This window comes from Silene latifolia, chromosome 5 (assembly GCF_048544455.1).
Source record: "Silene latifolia isolate original U9 population chromosome 5, ASM4854445v1, whole genome shotgun sequence".
NCBI classification, from domain to species: domain Eukaryota; kingdom Viridiplantae; phylum Streptophyta; class Magnoliopsida; order Caryophyllales; family Caryophyllaceae; genus Silene; species Silene latifolia.
Window position 1 is genome coordinate 80,702,115 of NC_133530.1, and position 8,953 is coordinate 80,711,067.

Here is an 8,953-nt window from a genome sequence, read left to right on the forward strand (position 1 = left end):
TTTTACACTATTATATCCGGAGTCATCGAGGGTCACTCGGTGACTCCGAGCCACTACTCCGGAGAATCGGCATATCAATTTATGATGGTACCGCTTCCACATAATGGGGAACTGAGCAAGGAAATTCCAAATGTTTGAGTTGGTCAGTTATTTGCATCATTGTATGCCATACTCTTTGGTGTCACAAGCCATACTTCAGTTACTTTGTTCGTTACAAAAATTTGTTAACCTTCCTCTTTATATTTGTTTGTCATAGGCCCATAGGTCATAGCTCATACTTTTATGGTTAGATTAGTCTTACAGTTAAAGGCTGGTCACCCCAGCCATTAGAGAGACCTCTAGTGAATGAATAATCCAGCCCAATTTGCTAAATGAAGTAAAATTAGCCGTGAAAGAATTAAGTTTGACTCTTAATTTTGAACTTTTGATTTTGGATGTGAGATTTAGTTGAGTGGGTTTGGTTATTTTGGGTCGAGTTAATACGAGTAAGATTATTTCTTATTGCAGTTTGTCTGACCATTTTAAATATGTGGCAGTTTGGATCTTGTCAGTTTGGTTCATGTTATTTCACGATGAAACTTTCAAATTGTCATCTCTCATTTATAGTCATGTTTTAGTTTTAAAACTCTTATTCTTAATCTTTTAGAGTTCATTTTCAAAATTCGTGATTTTCACATTCAGGTCTTGATCAACTATAAGTCGTTCTTTTCGGATCTAACTTAGATAAAAACCAAGTAATTTGAATTTAGTTAGTTGGGTCATATTACTTCTGCAAGGTCTACTGACTCCTAATGGGGGGGACTAGGGGTAGAAACTAGAAAGCCATGGCCCATGAGACGCAGTGATGGCATTCTACACAGAAGAGATCCATTTGCTGGTACTAATTACTTTATTTACAAACTAACAAAATATTAAACAAGAAGCTGGAATAGCTCAGTTGGTTAGAGCGTGTGGCTGTTAACCACAAGGTCGGAGGTTCAAGCCCTCCTTCTAGCGTTTTCCCTCAAGTCTTTTTTTCTTTAAATTTATTAATGATTGCAACTTCACAATAAATCTTGACGTACGACGTGAATAAATCAGTGAGTAAGTAGCACAGACCCAATTAAAATGTGTACTGGGTTAATTTGCAATCATAATTACCTGATAGTGTGAAACCCATTCGTTCTTTGAGTATTCAAGTCGGTTTCTTTAATGCAAGAAGCTGTAAGGCAGGAAAACTAAGGCCAGAGTCACTTGTTGATTTAGCAATACTGATATTTGGATCCTTCTTAGATCCCCGCATTCTTGTTTAACAGCTGCACAGAAACACCTATTTTCTCAGCATGGACCTAGAAATTTTCCAGGGTGTAGCTTTCGTATAGTTGAAAGATAGTAAAGCAATACAACATCTGTTTTAACAAACTTTCCAATGATATCATAAGTCGCTAGATAATTAATACAACTGTAACTAATTGCTTCGAATGCTTATCCCATTTTAGCTAACATATTAATGACTTGACTAATTGTAGTATTGTACCCTTGAGTGTTTGCAATTTCTGAATAATAACGTACCGACTAATGATGCAATCTAACAAGAAACAACAATGAATATCCACAATGAGATGACAGAAAAAGAGTCAACAGCATGACAAAAGGCCAAACCCTATCAGCACTAAATAAAGTCAAAGGATGATATCCTAGTTTTGATCATCTATCAGTTCACTATAAGAAGAAACCAAGAGTAAATAAATGTTGATCTATAATTGCAGATTTTAGGAGTAATTTGATTATATTTCAAGGAGAAGAGACACAATTTATGAAAAAACAGCGCGAAAGTAATAAATTAGCCTCTTAACTTAGTATAATTGGGAGATTCAACCCTTAAGTTTCAATTGAGGTGATTAGGCCCTTAAATTTTGCAAAAAGTGAAATTAAGCTCTAAATCAAAAACTCATGCGAAATTCATTTTTTCGTACTCTAAAAACCGAAATTAGTTATGTTTTATTTAAAAAAAATATGGACTTTTTAAATATAAATAAAATTATGTTTTTAAAATCTGAAAAAAATAAAATTTTTTAATTTATACTATATTTTAAGAAAAAAAACGTTTTATTATTAAAACACTTATTTGTTACCTAAGAAAACTTTAGACAATTAAAAACCAGGCACACATATTTTTAGAGATTCATTTTTTTTTCAAAAAAAAAAATTATATACTGTATATTTTTAAAGAATTGTTAACAATTTTAGGAAAAATATTTTAGTTCTTTTATAAAATTTAAATATTTTTTCTATCAAATAATTTAAAATATTCTCTAAATGATGTCAATTCATTTTCGATTATAATTTCATTTGTTAGTTTTTTTTTTTTTTGAATTTTGATTGTATATTTTCTAAAAAGTATAATCAAATTCACTTTTTATATATGATATATTGAATTTCTCATGAGTCATGAGATTTTGGGTGAGGGATTTAATTTCACCTTTTATAACTTATGGGGCCTAATCAGTACAATTTAAACTTAAGAGGTTGAATTTCATAATCAGACAAAGTAATGGGGCTCAAATGCTCAATTACCACTTTTGCAGAAACAAAAGTATGTGAAAGAATAAAATGGTTATGTAAAGAGCAATACCCATTTTGAAAAACACCCCAATAGTTTTGGAGTATTGTTATTAAATAAATGATTGTTGAAATGACAGAGACAATTGCACGCATACTATGGTCAAATTCTAACCCGACCCGACCCGTTTTTCAGGGTCAAAACCCGAAAATTTTTTCCCGGCGACCTGCTTGACCCGAACCCGAAATGACCCGTTAATTTAGGGTCGAGACCCGACCCGTTGGGTCAAAGGTAAATAATTTTTTTGATTAAAATATTAATATTAATATTTTATATTTGAAAAAATAATTAAGAAAATATTTTTTTTATTACTTAAAATTACAAACACAATTAAAAAGTCAATTTTATATTTTATTATATTTAATAATAAAATAATTATTTAAAAAACGTTATTTTAATATTATATCAATATAATTAAGTTAAACATTGAATATGATTAAAATGTTAATTTTAAATGTATTTTACAATTTTTAAAAATATTTTTTTGATTAAAAAAATCGTTATAAATCATTTCTTATAAATCATTTCTTGACCCGTATTCTGACTCTAACCAAACCCATATTCTGACCCGACCCGCGCACCCGTTTGACAGGTCTATGTAAATATTTAGGATGTATGCTTCAAGGAATGACAATACATGAAATTTAACAACCGATAAAGGACAGTTCTTTTATTGATCAAACCCTCATTTAGAGATGGCAATCCGAACCGAGCTAAGGCGGGCGACACAGGCACGATACAACACGAATGAACGGCATGGGCACAGCACGAACAGGTTGGAGGCGTGCCGCGACTGCGTTTTTTGGGAATTTCTGTGCCCAAACACGGCACGGTCCGACACGAACCAGGCACGGCACGTCCCGAGATTTGACCCGATTTTAAATCCGAGGGTCTAAAATTTCCCAATGTTGGGAGATTAAGGGAACCAAAAGCTATCGTCATTTTGTTGCTTGTAAAACTTGATCCTTATTTCTTTGGTTATATCACCACCGGCGAACAACCACCGTGAGTGCCACCCTTATTCTCTTTCCTATTTGAGGTATAAACCCTAATTTTTAGATTCCCTAAGTTTTAATTCGATTTATTTTTGTTTAATTGTTGTGTTTATACAGTATTATTATAACTTGATGATGATGATGATTATGTTAATATGGACAAATCTGGGAGGAATATTGTAACTTGATGGTGATTATGCTGTGGATTAATAATTATTACAGTATGATTTTAATTTGTTAGATTGTTGTTATTCTAAACCGAGTTCGATATGTTTGTATTAAAATTGATAGTCTACAGCATGCAATTCATTCGTAATGAGGTAAGGGAACAAAGGTATGCCTAGAGCAGTCTCCTAGCATCCCCTGCCCATTTGCAGTAGCAGTAGCAGTAGCAGTAGCAGTAGCAGTAGCAGTAGCAGTAGCAGTAGCAGTAGCGCATCTCTGCCCATTAACCATTTTGCAGTAGCAGTTCTTCTTATAAGCTTGATTGGATTCCTTATAGCATAAGCATTGTACTTGAGATGTATTTATGCAATTCATTCACAATTCTATTCTTCTAAGTTTTAATAGAATACAGATCTCGTGACAATGAAGCCCCCAAATCTTCTTGAGGAAGAATGTATCAACGAGGACGAGGATGATGAGCGACACAGGCTTGCAACACTTCCTGATCACCTCATATTCAACGACATCCTACCAAGACTCCCTGTTAAACAATTAATCCGCTTTAAATCTGTTTGCAAAAATTGGCGTTCTACTATTTCTACCCCTGAATTCTCAAAGTCTCACCTGTCCTTCTCTAGCTCTCGCCACCAATTTTTGCTGCTTCAAAAAAATGTCAGGGTTGAAACCTCTAATTTTTTCCTTGTTCCGGCTCGTGAAATTGGCGGTGAATATACCTGGATAAGAGTAATTGGCTGCTGTAATGGACTTGTGTGCTTTTATTTCGATTCATCGTGTTTGGGTGCCATGAAATTTTACGTATTAAACCCAGCTACGGGTCAGCAAGTTGAAATTCTTGGGCCTGGCGATGAATGTTTCCTAGAATGGTTCAATTGGTTTGGTTACGTATCTTCCATCGACGACTACAGGATAGTCGCTTTCAATCTCCATCAAGGTATTTTTTGGACCTTTTCATGGAAGGGTAGATTGTGGAAAAGGATTTCTTGTAGCATAGACAGGTATGGTGCATTGATGAAGATAAAGTCTGGTGCGCCAGTGTTGGTCGACGATTGTCTTTACTGGCCTCTCAATGTATATAAAATCTATGCCAATGTGGGCACTCATATACTCGTTCAATTTAGTTCGTGAAGAGTACGAGGTAAAACCAAGGATGAAGTTTGCCGATTTGAGGGAACCTGCCGTGTTGATGAATTTGAAAGGCTGTCTTGCAGTCCACGCGACCTCCTATCGTAATTGTATTAGTGTTTGGAAGTTGAAACACAAGGATGATTGGAATTCCTGGGAAAAAGTAGTCGACTCGAAGAATCTTAGAGATGTTACTTTGATTTATTATTCTACAACGGGTAAGTTGGTGGTAGGTCATCAAAAACAGTTAAAGGTAGTCGAGGATCTAAGTGAATTACCGCCTCAGGGAGAAGAAAGCAGCAAGCTAGGGAAATTTATCCTTCGCGCTTTACCTTCATTCGAGGGAGTTAGAGATTATGTCGAAAGTCTTATTTCACTTGTTTGAAGACGAAAACGATTTTAATCAGTAAAGTGATTTTCACATGTTTTATAAGAGTTGGTAAAAGAATGGAATGAACAATGAAAAATAAAGGAAAGTGAATGAGATTCACCTTGATATCCATTTACAAATTTAAATAATAAAGTTTTCACTTAGTTAATATGATGATGATAAGCTTTTAGTCAATTAACAATTTAACATAAAACACACGTTTAGAAGTTGAGATATTTCACACGAGAGTGAAAGAGTTTATTTCGACATTGGAAATAAATCAAATAATAAAAAAAAAATAGTTGTAAGAAATATGAAAATGAGATTATACTGACATTGTCCTTTGTCCACTCTTGAGTCTCATTCTCTGTGGCAATTAACATATCTTTTAACACGTCAGTTATTACAAATAAAAAAATATACAAAATATATGTTAAAGTGTTGATGTGTCAAAATGTATATAAACTTATACTCCCTCATATTCACCCATTTCTTCCCTCATTCCTTTTTGGATAAGTCGAGTTTTCTTCACTTTTTCCTTTTTTGGTAACTTTTGTGTGATCCAAATTTAATTACATGTGGGGTAGAGTGGAATGAAGTGTTTTGTATGGTCCAAAATCATTTTCTTAATTCTTGTGCAAAATAGAATGGGAAGAAATGAATGAATAAGAGGGAGTATACAAAATGCGAACCACGAAAAACAGAGATCTTCACTGATAAAATCAACACAACCATATAGATATAATCTCATTTTCTTATTTGTTGCAAACATCGTTATTATTTCGTTTATTACATGAACACCTTATTAAGAAAATTCCTGCAATTAGAAAGAGTAGCTGTGAAACAACCCCATCAACATTCAATTTGTTCAAGCACCAAAAAAAAAAAAAAAAAAAAAAAACATTCAATTTGTTCACATGCCGCATTCATTCATGTCGTTTCATGTTCTATTAATTCGGCCGCCAATTGAAACTTGGAAGCTAAAGTAAACACTCAACTTTCCCAAAATTGAACAAGTTTAACTTGCTAAAATAATTCATGGTAAAAAGAAGTCCGAACACCCTACTGAAATTATTGTACTCCCTACCGGTATACTCCCTCCATTCAACTCCACTTTGCAACTTTGGTTTTTACACGGGTATTAAGGAACGGATTAAAAAAAGTATTAAAAGTACATGGGGAAAGAGAAAGAAGAGGTTAAAAATATTAAAAAAACATAAAGGTGGGGTTTTATGGTGGGTTTTGGGTGGCATTTTTTGTAAATAAAGATTTTCAATAAGGATAGAATTGTCATTTTTTTAGCCAAATAAGGAAATCTGTAAAGTAGAGTTGAATGGACGGAAATGGAATACATGTAAAGTGGAGTTGAATGGAGGGAGTATTTGTTAGAAAAATTTTTGTGTTCTCCTGGAAGACCGTACTCTTTACATGTAAAGGCAATTTACCAAATAAAATATTATAAAATTAAAGCTCAGATATAAGGAGTACGGTCCTTCCGGAGGGCACAAGAATTTTTCATATTCCTTATTACCATTTTATGAAGATCTCAAATTTTGATCATAAATAAATAGATAAATAAAAAATACGGAGTAGGACATAAAACTAAAATATTTTGATTTATTATCGAAATTTTTTTCACAGAATATATTTTTCAACAAAAATTATATACATGCCGAGCAATGCGGTTAAATTAGTGTCTTGAAAACCGTGTAAAATAAAGTAAATGACAAGAACAAATGTGATATGGAAATAATTATAATTTTAGTATTTCATACCGCCGATTATATACACAATAGTGATATAATCATTAAATCATGTGTGTCACAATAAATACGGATAAAATATGTAGTTTTTCTAGCAGGAGAAAACAACTACTTAGTAAAAAACATAAAATTACATTTTAATTAGATTTTGAGTGACAAACTTACCTCACTTGGATAATTCGTAAGTCCAATATTTACTAGGGGTTAAACCAAAAGTTTCGGCTACGAATTCTAAAGAGATATTCAGTATTAGGGTTGTTCAATATGGTAGGCTAGCCCAGCCCGGTGTAGTGGGCCCGAATTTTGCAGCCCGACCAGCCCAACATGTCATGGTGTCATCCACGAGCCAGGCTAGCACCGCTACTTCCTCGGCCCAGCCATCCCGGTCCCAACATTAAAAAAACAAGGGGTCTAGCCCGGCCCACTCTGACCCGCTACTCAGTGAACTGGGCTCGAGTTAAACGAATACGCCCCATCCCTGTCTCGGCACAGCCCGATCCCCGATCCCTCAATCGAGCTGTGCCTGGACTGCTAACTCTTAGCATAACCAGGCCGACCCAACCCATGAGCACCCCTATTCAATACATTACAAAAATTAATAATCTTTCGCTCTTTCTTTTAATGTATACTTCCTTTACTCCCGGTCATTTGTTTATTTTTGATTTTGGCACAAAGACTAAGGAGAACGAGGGGACTAATTGTGGATATTGTAGAGGATAACAAGTGGACAGTAGGTTATGCATGTGAATGATCAAAGCACCTTAAAAAAACATTCTAAATATAAAAAGTCAAAAAATAATTGAGACATTATCTAAATATAAAATAAGTAAATTATCACAATGGGAAGAGTAATAATTTTTCAAGCTAGCTTATTTATTCGTTCTATTCTATTCGTAGGCAGTTTGATTGAATTTCTTGACAGCTTTTATTCACCACATCACCAAAATCTCACAAGTGCGGTGTAAATAAGGCATATTTGAATAAGTTGCGTCCAACTTGAATGAAGTTATTAGCTTCACCATATTCTGAGACTACCTAATTCACCAATTAACAATAAAGGCCAAAAATATTATAGAGAGCAAAGTCGTCTCAATGTAATATGCTAATTATTAGAGGATTCTAATTTAGGCAATCCTATTATCAAATCCATTTCTATACATTTTCTTATAGCTTGAAGATACAGAAATAAAACAAAAATGAATGGTCCAATATTGCATGTGGTAGTTGCACCGTAAAAACTTTTTGACTTGTGTTAGTTATGTAATGTAAAATCTGGACAAAAACTCGAATAAGAGTGTTATAGTTATGCGACGACCTCCATTAGTCCATTCTACATCGTATTATACATCTTACAATAACTATAATACTCCCTTCGATTCTAAAATACCTTCTAACATACAAAAATTGCACAAGTTAAGACAACTAGATGACAAAAGTCATCGTATGTGTTAGGCTTGGAAATCCGCAGATACTTTAGGATGACATTTTACCCTGGCCGTCAAACTATCAAGTTATCAGGACATCAAGCCACCAGGGTGCAAGAAGACAGGCGCCAAGCCACGGAGAGGACAACGGTCAAAACAGCAGGACAATATTTGACTAGATGACTATATTATAAACAATATTCGCGCAATAATTGGAGCATTAATGGAGAAGATTTAGCAATAAAGGACAGCAATTAAGGGAGCAATAATGACCATTATTCCGGATAATTAAGGCAGAATATTCAGCATTGATGAAGATCCGACAGCCGTTCAGCATTGAACTATATAAGGAGCACTTAGATCATTTGCAACACACAAGACAATACTCTAGCAACACACTAGCAATACTCATATACAAGCTAAATTATAGTCATTTGTGCGAATTATTCAATATCATAGTGAAATCCTCTTCTGGCTTGGTGCCCGTGGTT

General features: G+C 34.1%; 1 long non-coding RNA gene and 1 other non-coding gene across 2 annotated transcripts; both read left to right on the forward strand.

Annotated features, from left to right (window-relative positions):
* The first annotated feature begins 922 nt into the window (after nucleotides 1-922).
* On the forward strand, nucleotides 923-996 carry TRNAN-GUU (transfer RNA asparagine (anticodon GUU)). The gene has a single exon. It is a non-coding gene; the product is annotated as a tRNA-Asn (tRNA).
* A 2,276-nt stretch (nucleotides 997-3,272) lies between these two features.
* LOC141656188 (uncharacterized) lies at nucleotides 3,273-5,335 on the forward strand. The gene is made up of 2 exons (XR_012548411.1): nucleotides 3,273-3,641; nucleotides 4,175-5,335. It is a non-coding gene; the product is annotated as an uncharacterized LOC141656188 (long non-coding RNA).
* The last annotated feature ends 3,618 nt before the right edge of the window (nucleotides 5,336-8,953 follow it).